This window comes from Coloeus monedula, assembly GCF_965178545.1.
Source record: "Coloeus monedula genome assembly, chromosome: 5".
Lineage (NCBI taxonomy): Eukaryota > Metazoa > Chordata > Aves > Passeriformes > Corvidae > Coloeus > Coloeus monedula.
Window position 1 is genome coordinate 18,004,260 of NC_138785.1, and position 15,794 is coordinate 18,020,053.

The following is a 15,794-nucleotide window of genomic DNA, read 5'->3' on the forward strand; positions in this document are numbered from 1 at the left end:
GTTGGACTTGATGATATCACAGGTCTTTTCCAACCTAGTTCATTCTGTGATTCTGTGAAAACTGACTAAAGTTACATTAAAAACATTTTAAATTACCTATTATCTCCAACACTAGTACTTCAGCCAGTGGGACAAGGAAGAGGGCAACATGCGGCCGGGAGTTTAGGATAAAAGGAGGCTGCACCCTCTGAAACCCAGAAAGATAAAACCCTGCGGGCGCATGCCTGGTGGACTCTCTCCTGTTATTCAAATAAAGTTGCAGGACTCCTCTGTCTCCTTTTTGGACATAAACCTCTGGTGTTTGTGGATTTTCCTGGCAGAAGTGACATCAGCGCGGCTGCAACAGGAATGGTGGGAGTGCTCCCAGCGCTCCCAGTTCACCATGTCGCTGGTGGATGAGCTGGTGGTGGACCTGGAGGAGGCAGCAGGGGAGGAGGAGAAGGCCGAAGGCTCTGAGAGGGGGGGAAGGAGCCCCCAGTCGAGGACATGCAGGAGGAGCCAGAGCCACCCAAGGCCATGGAGTCTGTGTGGAGCATCGCCAAGCTCTGGGAGTCCAAGGCATTTACAGAGATCACGCAGAAAATTGAGGAATACATTGGGAAACAGCCCAAGGTGGCCGAAGTTTTGGGGCTGGTGGAGGCTGCCCCTGAATACTGGGTGATCATGGACACCAACAACCTCCCAGTGGAGTTTGAGAATGAGCTCAACATCATCCACAAGTTCATCTGGGACAAATATTCCAACAGTTCCTGGAGCTGGAGTCACTGGTGCCCAACGCCCTGGATTGCATCTGAACAGTCAAGGAATTGGGGAATTCCCTGGATAAATGCAAGAACAACGAGAACACGCAGCAGAACCACCACCATGGTGGTCAGCGTGACGGCCTCCACCACCACGGGGGCAGCAGCTGTTGGTGGAGGAGCTGGGCAGGACCAAGGATGCATGGGACATGGCCCTGGCACTGAGCAGGGCCAACCTGTGTATCTACGAGTACATGGAGTCCCGCATGTCCTTCATCGCCCCCAACCTCTCCCTCATCCTCAGGGCCTCCACAGCCTCCAAGACCATAGGGGTGGCAGGAGGCCTGACCCTGCTGTCCAAGCTGCCACCCTGCAACATCCTCCTGCTAGGGGCCCAGCGCCAGATGCTGTCCAGCTTCTCCTCCACCTCTGTCCTGCCCCACACTGGCTTCATCTACCACAGCGACATCGTCCAGTCTCGGCAGCCAGATTTGAGGAGAAAAGCAGCGCAGCTCGTGGCGGCCAAGTGCATGCTGGTGGCCAGGGTGGACAGCTTCCATGAGAGCCAGGACAGGAAGGTGGGCTACAAGCTGAGGGAGGAGATTGACCATAAGTTTGACAAGTGGCAGGAGCCCCAGCCCAGTCAAGCAGGTGAAGCCACTGACAACACCGCTGGAAGGGCAGAGGAAGAAGCGGGGGGGCGGCAGTACCGGGAGATGAAGGAACGCTTGGGGCTGACAGAGATCTGCAAACAGGGTGAGCTTCAGGGAGATCGAGGAGGACGCCTACCAGGAAAACCTCAGGTTCAGCCTGGGCCACCTGGGCAAGGCAGGCAGTGACTACGTGTGCCAGACCCAGGTCAACGAGGCCACCAAGGCCCGGATCAGCAAGACCCTGCAGAGGACCCTGCAGAAGCAGAGTGTCATCTATGGAGGCAAATCTACAATCCAGGATCACGGCTTGGGCATGGCCTCGAGTGTGGCCTTCACCCCCTTGCAGGGATTGGAGATTGTGAACCCACAGGCAGCCGAAAAGAGAGTGGCCAAGGCCAACCAGAAATATTTCTACAGCATGGCCAAGTTCCTCAAGGTCAACAGGGACAGAAGTGGGGTCCCCACCCCCCCCGAGGCCCCAGGACCCCCAAAAATTCCCCCATATCACCCTCCCCTTCCTTTTTCATCAGAATTTGGTTTCTGGGGGAGGTCCTCCAGGTCAAAGGGGACAAAAATGGGGTTCCCACCCCCTCAACCCCAGTAGGATCCCCAAATCCCACCCTGCAACCCCCAAATTCCTGGCATTCCCCCCCAGTATCACTTTCCCAAACTTTTTATAAATATTGGAATTTGTGGTTGGAACATCTTGGGGGAGGTTTTGGGGGGGTTGAAGGGGTCAGGGGATCCTGGAGGGATTTTGGACGGTCCTGGATGGATTTTGGGGAGCCTTGGAAAAAAAAATAATAAAGAAAAAAAATAGACTACAGAGTAACAAACATATGTGCAAAGAATGCAGAGAATATATTAAAAAAAAAGGCAAAAATCAATAGGCATCACACCCACGCAGTACTTTGATATTTGAGAAGTTACCATGGTAACACCTGCACTGCACTGCAGCCTGGAATTAAGCAGGCCTTGCTGCTAGTCCTATGCTAGAACTACTGGAGCCTGATTTTTTGTTTCTTGGGTTAAATTCACAATCATAACATCCTGGTAAGACAAAACTGACCTATATACACATCAGGGCTAAAATATCAGCCCAAAAAGCAGACAACAAAACCCCAGCCACTGAGTAGTACATTTAATGAGCAAATAACTATATGCAAAACTGTTGATTTTCCTGGACATTCAATTGACTGAATCTTATGCAATAAACTTAAAACAATAGAGACTGATTAAATGCTGGGCCTGGATTAAGATGTGTTTGTGAATTCTACAGCCTCAGAATAGAACTACAGATGCCAAACTCTTACATTAGTACAGCTTCCCAAAATGAGAAATGTGTTCCTGGGAGAGTACATCACATTAAGCAGCACACAGGTCTCATTTCTCAAGTTGTTTCTTTTTTAATATCAAAAAAAATTCTATATAAGAATCTCCTTGTAATCCTGAGAGTCCTCTCCATGCCCTTGAAATCCATCACCCACAGCACCATGAATTCTGGAGCACCTGTATGTGTTTGGTTTGTAAACACAGGGCCTGTTTATTTGCTGTCACTCAAAGCAGGCAGCTGCTCACACGCTCTGCACCAGTGAACCCTGGCTCACTGTTTTCTTAACTCTCCCACTTTCATCCCACAAGAGGGCTGATGGGCAAGATACTAACCTTATCTTTTAAAGGAAGGCTTGGAAATACAAAAATGTTCCGTAACAGCAGCTTGGGAAGAATTCCTTGACAGAAGGAGTAGAGTCCTGTCTGCTTTGTTGTATCACTTTCAGGCAAGCTGCAGCTATTTTGCCCAGAAAAGGCTGAAAGGCATCTCTCTCCTCTGACATCTTCACCTGTGCCTGGCACAAGCTGCTAAACAAGCCATTAGAATATACAGTGAAAAGGCTTCTCAATTGTTACTGACCTAAAAGGATGTAATATCAGATCTAAAAGAGCCTGCAAATTTTTCTTTCCACCTTGGTGTTATTCCATGTTCTACGTAATGATGCAATATAATGGTAAATACCAACTCTGCAATCATATGGGTTAAGAAAAACAAAGAGGCATTTATCAATTTTCTCAATGTTTTTTTTTTTTTTTAAATATCAGCTCAAAACACAGACTGTGCTATGTTCTGACTGTTTCAAAAGCAATAAGTAGTTGAGAAAGCGAAAAGGATAATTCATTTCAGCCAACTCCAGAAACTTCTGTATCCATCACAAAATTAAAATATCACTAAGCAAAAGACCAGTAAAATAGAAGTTGTGCTATAGAGACACATCCCTTAACAGCCCATTAAGTACAACTGTCACTGTTGCATTTAGTGAAAAAACTGCATAATGGTTCAGCTTACTGGGGAATTTTGTTATTCTAAATTTCATTTGAACGAATCTTCCAGCTCCTTCAACTGCCAATCCTTGTGAGTTTTCTTATTCCTGGCTTGAGAGGCTTGTACTTTGCTGGTACAAAACCCTTACACTAAATATAGTCCAAAAGGAATCCATGTCAAAGCCCAGAGCTAAAGCAGCTTCAGTGTTCCCAGTTTTGAAGAAAACCACTCCACTCCATTTATGTGGACACCTAAATGCAAAGCATGACCCGAACAGAGAGTCAGGTTTCCACTCTGCACAAAGAGGAGTGAGGATTCTTGACAGCCTTTAAGTGAAGAGGAGGTATCCTGCAAGGCTTTAGGAATACACAGACGAGCTGCAACAGCTGGGATCCAGCTTCACTTTCAGTCTTATCTTATGGAACTACAGACACTTCATGTCGACCTTCAGAACATTAATCCAGATCACACCCTTTGAAACACAGCATGATGCTTTCTGCAGTTTGCTTTTGTGGGGAACTTCTGCACAAGTCCAGGCCTTCATTAGGCCTGCCTGTTTCTTCCTAACTTCTCTGGCACTGGAAACATCAGGCCAGATACCCTGAAGACTTTTAGTAGCTGAACAAGGTAGCTATAACAAACAAAACAGCAGTAAATATGCTCAGCTGGTTGCAGTTCTTACTCATCTTACCCCTGCCTAACTTGCATTTTGTTCCATCTCTCTCATGCCACAAAGTCAACTTCCTTTCATACACACTTTCTGTTTATGATTTGGAGTCAATGCCAAATTACTCACAATTATGAATTAAATCTTTTTGAAGGTATTAACTCCTGTTTGTTTTAGAATAAAATTCTACATGTCATGAGTTTCTCTTAAAAAAACAAAGTTTATAAAACATTCCACAAGAGTTTTTCTTCAGAATCGTAATAACTTGGCTGCCTACACATACCTCTCCCACTGTTTATTGCAAGGTTTGTGACAGCTTTCTGCTGCTTTCCTAAGAGCAGTAAAGCTCATCCATTTCCCAAAAAAGCTGGCTACTGACTTCTGAAAACTAAGTGGCTGAAGAGCACTTTTGACATCATACTTGCAGCTGGCTACTAAAAAAATGTTCCCAAATACTCAGCTTTAACATAGCAATTTAATACCAAAGGCAACAAGCTTAAAAATAACATTTTGAAGACTGAGAGATTTTGAAGGGACCATGATTGAGCAAGTCCAGAGAAGGGCAACAGAGCTGAGGAAGGGTCTAGAAGGGAAGTCCTGTGAGGAGAAGCTCAGAGAGCTGGCATTGTTTAGCCCAGAGAAGAAGAGGCTCAGGGGACACCTCATCACTCTATAACTGCCTGAAAGGAGGTTGTAGGAAGGTGGGGGTCAGTCTCATCTCCAAGGCAACTAGTGACAAGATGAGAGGAAATGGCCTCAAGCTGAGCCAGGGGAGGGTCAGGCTGGAAATCAGGAAGAATTTTTTCACTGAAAGGGCGACTGGGCACTGGAACAAGCTGCCCAGGGAGATGGTGGAATCACCATCCCTGGAGGTGTTTGATAAACAACTGAATATGGCACTCAGTGCTGTGGTTTAGTCAGGGGGGTAGTGCTTGGTCAAAGGTTGGACTTGATCCTGGAGGTCTTTTCCAGCCTTAATGATTCTATGAAGTCACAAAATGAACTAAGAGAAACAGATAATTGTGTGTCAGTGCTGCCAGAGCAGCTTTAATTGAACCCTACCATGGTCAGATACTATACCACATTCTACTAATTAAAAGTTCTCTGCCAAAGCAGAGCTCATTGCATTGATGTAGAAGTGGACAGTCCCATGCTGTGTTCTGTAAAGGTAAGTGCTTTCTTTTGCCAAGCTAAGAATTAAATTCAACCCTCAACACTAACATTCTTACAAATAGTTTGGTCCCTTACAGAAAGCATATTAAATTAATATTTACACTTGTTTATTGCATTAATTTACCAAGTCTGTTAAAAAACACAAACCTTAACTTCCACCCCACCCCACTTGGAGAATCATTAGAGATGTAAAAGTATCACCTTGTCCTTCTCAGTTATTTAAAAAGAAACTCACAGACCCCTGACTTGCACTTGACATCATAGACCCTGTTAGACTTTCGTGCAGTAGGCACACAATTGCAGACTCTCAAGAACATTCATTTCTCAGCCTGTACTGTTCTCAAACCCAAGGAGACCAGAAGGAAAGCTGTATATAGGATATGGGAACATCACTGTTGTGCTTGTCCAATAATAGTGGCACAAAGCAGCTGACAGAATGGCTTCTATTTTGAGGTTAATGGAATTCCAATGTATTTTAAATTCACCTCCACAGTAAACTTGTTTATACTGATGCTTCTGTAAGCTAAACTGAACTAAGGCTCCCTCAACTCATCCTCTGCAGGACAAAAATCACTGTTATAATACACTATCTCCTGCTAGCACTCAAAAAGAAACAATTTAAAGTACCTCTAATACCTACACGTGTTGCAAATGAAGCAAAAGACCCATCAATGCTAATTTTAAACTCTACAGTTAAAGCCTAGTGACAGATCAAGTTAAGCGAGCTGCAAGCCAGCATTTAGGGAATTAAGTCCATGAGGGGAATTTTCAGGTAAAAAGGCATCAACACCTCAGCAAGCTTTGCTGGTATGGCTTTAGCTGAGGCTGCCATTTCAAAGACATACATATAAAACACTTCTGTCAAATCAAGTGTTGCACCTGCTTTTATACACATTTTATCAGGACAGTTAGAAGCGTAAGAAAACACTGAAAACATGCAAATTTAGAACTGGAGACCGATTAAATGCATCGTGAATCAGGTGGTGGCAAATCACAACAGTGCTTAATAGGCTTTTTCATGCAGGTACAGAATCTTACCCAATCAGCCTATTTTTGCAGGTAATACTATAAAGCCTAGAATTCCTCAACACATTGTATAGTCCAGAACAGGAAATTAATTAGGAGTTTCTGCAAAAAAGGACAGCATTTCTGAATCCTTTTTTTTCTTGCACAGCTGAACAAAAACTTTTCTTTACCTGTAGCAAAATGGTGAGCTTTCAACCTCACATAGATGCTTACAGAGGGAATGGTTGCAGCTTGCTCAAAACACCAGAGGACTGAGCTGGAGGAGACCTCTGAAGATAATCTGGTCCCGTGCCCCTATTTAACCCAGGCCATCTACAACAGACTGTCCCAGGTTCATATGGGGTTTGAATAGCCCAAGAATGGAGATTTCACAGTCTCTCTGAGAAATCTCTGATCCTTTTTGACCACTTTCAGAGGAGAAAGACTTCTTATCTTAAAACAAATTCTCTTGTTCTTCTATCTGTGGCTATTGCCTTTTGCCCTTTCATTGATGTAAGACAGAGCAATTTAGCTCTGTCACCTTTAGTGCCTATAAATGATGGCATTTTCTTTTACTCAGAAGAGATCCCATAAACCCGAAATTGAATTACCTAAACAAAAAACAGTGACTCTTAAATTTGAATTCAAGCTCGTAGATTAAAAATCCATGTGAATAAAATAGATGATTCAGCCTCTGGAAGTCCCAGCTGCCACAGTCTTTGTACAGGTGAGTAAGCAGCACTTCCAGCCTCTTTTCAAGAGCTGCACGATTGACTCAGTTGACACAAAGGTAAAGGGATGTACAGCTGCTAGAAACAGGCACAGACTGAGCAGCAGGTATGAAAAGAGCCTGAAGCTCCAAAATTCTGATTGCACCTTGAAACAAACCTGAGCTTAGTGAATTCGCAGGGGAGGGCAGTCTGCCTCACAGGCTATCCAGGCAACACTGAAATGTTGGGTTTTTTCCCCAAACTTTCTTATACTATAAACTTGAATAGTCTTCACTTAGACACACTAATAAAACTAACCACTACTCTGATCTGGAGACAGGATAAACTTGCTCTGTGTTCAATTAGCAGCTTTCCTACTCTACTGCTAAATCCAAGTCCTTCCCTCAAAAAAAGAGTAAAAGCATCTTAAAAAAAAAATACTAAAATGGGCATAATTCCAACAGTTTAAGCCATGCTCATATTCAGCAAGTGCAATTATGTTATCCTACCACCAAAAAAAACTAAAAGAAAAGATAAAGGACTTAATACAGAGAAGCATGGGATAACATAAGAAGCATTGTTTTTCTAATTAAGTGTCAAGACCAAAATATCCACACCCTCTTCTCACACACTTGCCAGATGCTACCTGCAGGTAAATTCACACAGAATCCTGCACCTTGAGCATTTAAAACTAAACACAATAAGCTCAAGAAAACATTGACTAATACTCATTTCTGGTCTGGCAAAGGGAAGGACATGATAGGATGAAAGGATTAGATATAAACTCCATTAAAGCACCTACTTATGTTAGTGTTTTCCTGCAGATATTATGACTGTGGAAGACAGGTAGCTACCTAAATAAGCTTAAGCTTTATGTTTATAGCAACTTCTAACAAACTTTCTTCTCTCTGCCCTGCTGAGCTGGCTGAGTAGTTTCTGCTTCCCTCTAAGATAATTAGAAAGCCCTACTGGAGAGAACGCTGAGTAGTTTCTGCTTCCCTCTAAGATAATTAGAAAGCCCTACTGGAGAGAACTATGTGTATTTTCATATATTCAGAGAAAACATTACTCCCTTGATCATAGCTTTTAATATTTCTCATACTTCTTTAATTTGGTACCTCTAACACCAAAATTGGATATTTATTTCAGCAAGTCTAGGATTTTAACAGTACATTTGCTTGAATACAGAGCAAATACAGCTTATGGGACCTACACCTGCATTAAAAGTTCTACCTTTTGCCTGAACTTGTATCCTGTACCTGACTTGGGAAGAATGAATATTTCCATAAATCTCAGAGCAGCAGCCAGCCAGCAAGCACTCAGGAGAAAGGCAGTGAAAGCCAATTATGTAACTAACACAGAAGGATGAATTGAACTCAGGTACTTGTGAAATTCATTACTGGAGATTTTGCCTTTGCCTCAGTCCAGCTTGAAGATTAAAAGTTTAAAAGTCAAGCTATTTTTTAGAAAGCAGGTTTATTGCCTTCTTCCCTACATTGTCCTTCCACTTTAAAGCAAGACCAGCTTTCATTTGTGAACAGCTGAGTGGAATCACTGAATTGAGCTCACAAGGATCTTAAGTGACCTCTGTTCAGTTCAGGCAGCCTCATAACACAGTGCCCTGGGCCCTCACTCTTAGATGACACACATAAGACTTTTGGAGTAACAAAGCCACCAAAAGCATCAGCATGAAGGAGCAGTCAGAGCCAACAAATTAAACTGGGCAGAAACAGGAGTTCCATTCCAAGAATGATTAAAGGAGAAGTTGGTGTCTGCTATTTGCTGAACAGCCAAGTCTCAGCATTCAGTGCCTCTGAAATGCAGGATATGAAATCCAGATTAAGTCATAGTTTGGGCCCTTAGCCTAACACCAAAACAGCATGCCAGAGAGCAAGGTGAAAATAATAGCATGTACTTCACTGAAATACAATTTACCCTTAAAATCTCTGTTAAAAATGTTAAGATATTACTTAAAAACTGATAGAAAGCCACCTTCCTTGAGCCAGACTCATTAAAATAGTGGATTTTAATTTTTTTTAACCTAATCTGTGCCATTTATGCTGATAACAATTGCAAACACACCCTATTAAAGTGACAAGTTCTTTCAGACTATATCAGAATCTGAACAATTCAGAGAAGGTCTGCAATTCACTTGTCAGTGTCCTGCACCCCAAAGCAGACAATTGAAGCAATTACCACATTGCTGATAATCTTGCAAGCCTATTTTTTCCTCCTGTTATCCACTTTCATTAGGAGAATTATATTCTACCTTTAGGTGCATAAAATGATTTTAATCTGCTAATTTGCTAAAGCTTTAGTGGTAGAGTTGACTTCATCAGCTTAATATCCAGGCTCTGGTATTCTGGTCTAGCAGACATCTCAGTTTTCTGAGTCCCATTCATTGCACAGGGTGAGCTACAGAGCATCTGAAGCAGTCTCTCATTTTGCCCCGAGGGCAAGCACTCGGCTCTGTCTCTGCTACGAGAAATATCGACTGTCACATACACACAGCCTCAAGGGATCTGGCTTCCCTTGCTGTTCCGTGGGGCTGGCTGCCTCAGGTTCCTCCAACAAGCTCTCCCGGGCTGTGTGTCTCTTGGGGTGTGAAGTTGAAGGGCCCCCTTCTCCTCTTTGCTGGAGAGGCTGCTTTCCCTCCGAAAGCCGTTCTGTAATCTCCCAGGCCTGATCTATCCAAGCAGCAAGGGGAGCCCATGGAGAGGCAGTTTTCCCCTCTCCAGTCCTGCTTCTGCCTGGAGCCAGTTTGCTGCTCAGGGTTGCTGTACTGTACACCCTAAATGCCTGCTCTTCTGCTGCCTGGAGTAGCTGGAAGACAAAAATACCGTGGTCCCCATTCTTCGCATTAATTTCCAACCCCAAAACATTTGCTACAGCTTGCTGTCCAGACATCTTCCCCAGGGCAGTTCCCAGCCCTCTTTTTTTCTGATCCTCGTTCTACTGCCTTAAATTTCCATGTTATTTCTCCCCAGACTTTGATCTACTTTTGATCCAGCAGAAAAAAAATGGTGGGAAAACAAGATGCACTGAAAAGCTGCATTTATCATAGAAACATTCCATGAAAGTCTAGTAATGTACAACATGGAGAGACATCTCAGCTAGAACTATCACAAGACAGTTTTGTGGCACTAACACACACACTCTGTTTCTAGTGAACTTTTATAAATACAGCTACTCCACCCTCCCTTCTTTTTAGAGGAGAAATTCAAAGGGATTGCCAGCACATGCTCACTCCAACCTTGTTCAGAGCAAAAGACAAAAGTCTTTTGTTCAAGCTCAGAAGGCATTTATTGCTCCTCTATGATGACAAAAACTTAATAAAGTTAGGCTAAATTGAAAGGTTTTCTTGGTACTAGCAATAGACTGTTTTATACATCCATATGAATTTCTGCTATTAAAAGCAATCATGGAATTTTCATGGTAACTGTACCTTAAGGAGACTCATTATTCCCAAAGAAAGAAAGTTCCATTACCAGCAAAAATTGAAACTAAACTTGTTTATGCTGCATTTTAGTGTACCACGGTCCTGTCTGGTTTTGCAGTCCTCCCTTATGTTATATAACCTTATTTTATTTTGACATCAATTTATTTCTTTGTTTTTCACTTTACATCTCGCAGCACCAGATCATAAGCACAATTTCTGGTGAGAAGCTGCATTGCATTTTAATTGAAAATAGAAAAACTTTTGTTTGAAACCAAGATATTTATTTTATAACAACGGCATGACATGAGCTCTGAAATTCCACATCATGTTCAGACTCTCAGGTTCTGAACAGAGTTGCCTTTGTCAGCCAAACTCAGGCATTGTCTGGGGCAGCACACCCATGTCTGAGGATTTGACCTTCAGATGGCAATCTCAGACAAGGCAGGGCATGGAGATCCACCTGGCTGCAAAGACAAGGGTTATCGATGTGTTAGAAAACACAAAAATGCCTGGGGATAGTCTTGGAGGATGTGGAGTCAATGATCCACAAAGTCCTTCCCAGCCTAAGCGATTCTGTGATACTCTGGAACTTGCCTTAAAAAAAAAAATCACAGCATTTACTCATCAGTCTTAAGAAACCCACACCTCTACTGTCCACATTATAGCCCTTCTATGAATAAACCCAGGATTTCACTTCAAGGGCTGTCCATCCCAAAGTTTCCCCCATGAAAAATTTAATCTGTTTTTCAAAAGGAGAGGAGCAGCTGAAGGTCTCTTTCCACAATATTCACAGAGTGAAGTGAGACCTTGTTATTACAGTGGCACTCCTTGTGGCCCTAAAGACAACGTGCCAGCCTTTCCATTATCATAACCTCCATTTCTCAGAGGTTAATAACTGATGTGTCACTCTGCAGCTACACACAACAATCCACAAAATCTCCACCAGGGAGAAGGTCCACAGCATACAGCTGGGTCTTTTCCAATTAAAATTAATTTCTTCAAGCAAACAAGTCTGGTAATATTACAATGTTAAGATAATTTTCAAAACATCAAGGAAAGTAAAATTGTCACTCAAATTTTAATAAATACATAAAATGCTCTACTGAGTAAAACTGCATTTTTAGCTGTAGGTATGCTCCAAATTCATTTTTGCCTTTAAAGTGTTTGGAGCAGGGTTTTCTTACCTGTTTTCTAGCTATGGAGAGAAAGGTTTCTGTCCTCACAAAATTCCACGCTTGAACTTTATGATGCTGTTGCATTTCAGCAGTCCTCACAGTCCAAACCAGTCAAATATTGCAGTTAATATGTGAAGATGTCAATTTAAAACATTTGTTGCAATTCTAAAAGTACTTCAAACTCTTAATCTAAAAATGTTCACTTGATTATAATGTTTTCTTACCAGTCCAAATGTTAGAGCAGAAGATCCTAACCAGATCCCTTTATTTCCAGCACTTGCAGAAGGTTTACTACAGCTAGGGGTACTCCAGCTTCTCATGCTCTCAAAAATATATTTATTTCTAGATGTCAGAGTTCTGCTTTTGGGATTTCCTCCTGCTGATATGACCATTGCACAGGCACTAAGGAGATTTAAGTGTAGCTAAATACCCACCATACACCACAAAATCCATGATTTTCTCATACTTCATGCATTTGTAAAAACTGATTATCAGCAAAACAAGACAGCTCTCCCCTCACCCACTTGCCTACTGCAAGAAACGTGTAGTTGTAGGATTACACCTGATCTCTCTCTGCTGTTCATGAAGGGCATACAGGAACCCTCTCAGAGCTCAGCGGGACTCTGAGTCTCTCACCAGCCATCTGACATTGTAACTTGACCTTTGCTGTGTGAAAAACAAAGGGGTATTAAACACTTGCCTTGCCATGTGAACTGGGCAATAGCTGCATTTTTCATCAATGAAATAGTCTCTAATTTAACTATGAAGTCAACTGTCTGTTTACTGTAAGAAGTGCAGTTAATGACTTGCATCTTTCTAGTTATGACATCAATGTAAATGTCTAAAGCTCCACCGCTTCCCTGGGCGGCCTGTTCCAATTCCTGACTACCCTTTCAGCACAGACATTTTTCCTAATATCCAGTCTAAACCCCCTGTGGTGCAGCTTGAGGCCATTTCCTCTCATCCTGTCACTTGTTACCTGGCAGAAATGACTGACTCCCTCCTTGCTACAGCCTCCTTTTCAGGGAGTTATAGCCTAACAAAGTTTCTCCTCAAAGCTCAGTTCTGGTTAACCAGAGAAATTGAATTTTAAGAATGGTATAGAAATTACTGAATTCCAACTGAACAGGCTCAGTACCATTGAAAAAGTAAACAATAAAAACTCAAGTATTTAGGAAGCAGAGATATTGAAAAGACTTTTTTTGGGTAACTGCTAGTCTTCCATTTGTAAAGCAATGGAAGGAAAGAAAAGTTGTAGATGAGAAAAACACTGAATATTCTATTTCAGCAACAAGATGTGAGCCCCAGCAAGAAAAGGATGAGCTCATCTCTTACAGCACCAGATTTTTCCATCCAGCATGTGCCACTTGGGCACATCACATGCTGGAAAAGATCTGGGCAATGCAACACAGCAGAGTGCACATTTGCACGTGCCTTCTTCACTCGTCACAAATGAGTCATTCACTGCAAATCACAACCAAAGAACTGCTTATTTTCACCTCGAAGATACAAACTTTGTTACTTCCAAAGAATAAATGCTTAAGTAGCACCTTCATCTGATGGAATTGTTGCAAGGTTAGCCAGCATGCCTACAGTTATCCATGCTTTACTGCTATACAGGAGCATCTTCTGTATCAGTGTAAGGAAATTCTGATTAATTAAAACATTTAAGTTTTAAGTAACTGCTTATTCTATTGTAAAATTGAAATTAGGACACAGCTTAGCAGACTTCGCAAATTGCTCATCAACACCAGAAATAACAATGCCATGGAAGTACTGACACAGAATAATATTGTTATTATCTCTTGCTTAACTACCTTTATCATACACACATTATTTGATTATATCTTCCAAAAGAAGTTCAGTACCAACATTGAACATATAAAATACATGCTGATTGTAAGCAAAGCAGCCACAGAACTCTTCCCAAGGGGCCACAGTGTCCTTGTCCAGCTCTGTGCTGTGAAATTTTCAACTGCTCCGTTGCCCTCAGCCCTGTCTGCCCACCCCATGGCACAGAGGTCCTGCCACAGCCCAGCCAGAGCACGATTTTGAACTGCAGCTCTGAGGCTTCCATTTGGGATGTATTGGCCTCTGAATATTTACTACAAAACCTGTTTTCCTTCTAATAAGGAATTGCACGACTCCAAGGTTAGGATCTGCCACTGCATGCCACATTTCTTTAAATCTTTGATAACTTGCTCTTAATTGTGAAGTTAGACAAATCTCTAGAAAGTTCAGTAAGAGGCAACAGATGAGAAGGAACTTGTCCATCTATACTCTTTAGCAGAAAAAAAAAAGCTTAAAATTATTTGAGCTTATTGCTGGCAGAGTACTAAGGGACAAGAGGCATTTTTGCATAGTTTCCAAAACTCTCACATCTTGGGGAACTTGGCACGACTCCTCTTAAAACAAGCCTTACTCTCCAGTCAGCTTCGACAAAGATGGGGTTCACTGCACCCTCACACTTCACTGGAGGTGTAGGAGCAAGCTGAGACGGGGGAAAACCTGGCCACAGCAAGTTTACAGAGGAAGCAGATTAAAGAATATGATCTATAGACCATAAATTGTAGGAAGCACCTTAAGACCGTGCCTCGTTGGAGGCTTGTTCCAAAGCAAGTAAACTCCAAGATGAATAAGCCCTTGAAGTGGATTCCAGACGATTCATTCAGGAAAAAAAAAAAAAAAGTAAGTTCTTTCAAAGAGGAGAATAGCAAACCAGGACAAAGAGGGAGAGGCTGCAGATAAGTGAGTGCAGCCAGAGGTAACATAAAAGGCTGCACTCAAGGCACAGAAGTCTACTGAAGCATCTCAAAGTGCCATTGCTCCATATATTGTAGAAACCATTCTTTTTATTCTTCCTCTCTTTCATTATTTCTTGAGTCAAAGCCAGGCACTCCCTGAGCAGATCTCTGATTTCAGAACTGTTGCTCTCAGATGAATTATAGATACCAACTCTGAAAGGAAATAATTTGAAACTTCAAATTTGCTTTAGCACCACAGCAAAGCCTTTACTATCCATTGTCTCCACAAGTGAATGTCGGCTGCTGCACAGAAAAGGGTGTATTCTCCTGTTCCCCAGAGAAAATTTCTCCCCAAGACAAAACTGGATTAGTGGTAATCTTTGCTTTGCACAGGCCAGAACCTTAACGTGAGTGCAGATCTGCATATTTCCACAGATGGCACTTCCAAGTGAGGATTGTGACAACAGCAGTTGTGGAACTGAAGAAAAAACTCTTTTTCTTGCTACCATTTATGCAGTGTTCTCCCCCACAGATGTGGAAGTGTTGTGGTTTCACCCAAGCTGGCAGCTCACAGCTACTCACTCCTCAAGCATTCCCAGAGGGGTTGGAGGCCCTCTCCTTCTCCTCCTTCACCCAACGTGGAGTGGACCAGGGCAGAAATGATGAGGGGAGAAGGCAGTCAGTGACTCTCCCTGTTCTACATGTAGCAGAACTGAGACAGGCTTGGCCCACAACTTTTTTTGGGTGATGTGGTTGGACCATAGCAGAGCTGGCACTGCCACCAGGCCACACAATCTCAGAGAAATGCTTTATACATATATCAACCACCTGAGAAACTTCCTCTCCTGATCATGCTGAAAGAAAAACCTTAGGTTTAAGACACTATTTTCATGCAAAGCAATCTCTCCTAAGCTATGCCAGTGTGTCAAATTAGCTTACATCTCTGGAGCCCTGTCCCATACACAGTTATGCCAACAGCAAAACTGACACACACAGAGCATTGCTGGGAACATACACATAAGACACACTTCTTTTGCTACTCTTCCTGCTGGAAATAATCATGCCTCATAGATATCTTGTTCCAAACTGATTAAACTCCTTTATGAACAATAAAGCCCTTGAAGTGTATTCCTGACAACACTTAGTGAGAAAATGACAAGTTCCTCCATGC

The 15,794-nt window shown here is 42.6% G+C and overlaps 1 pseudogene across 1 annotated transcript; it reads left to right on the top strand.

Annotated features, from left to right (window-relative positions):
* Window positions 1-382: 382 nt before the first annotated feature.
* On the top strand, window positions 383-1,997 carry LOC309572814 (U4/U6 small nuclear ribonucleoprotein Prp31-like; annotated as a pseudogene). Its single transcript has one exon. The product of its transcript is annotated as a U4/U6 small nuclear ribonucleoprotein Prp31-like (transcript).
* The last annotated feature ends 13,797 nt before the right edge of the window (window positions 1,998-15,794 follow it).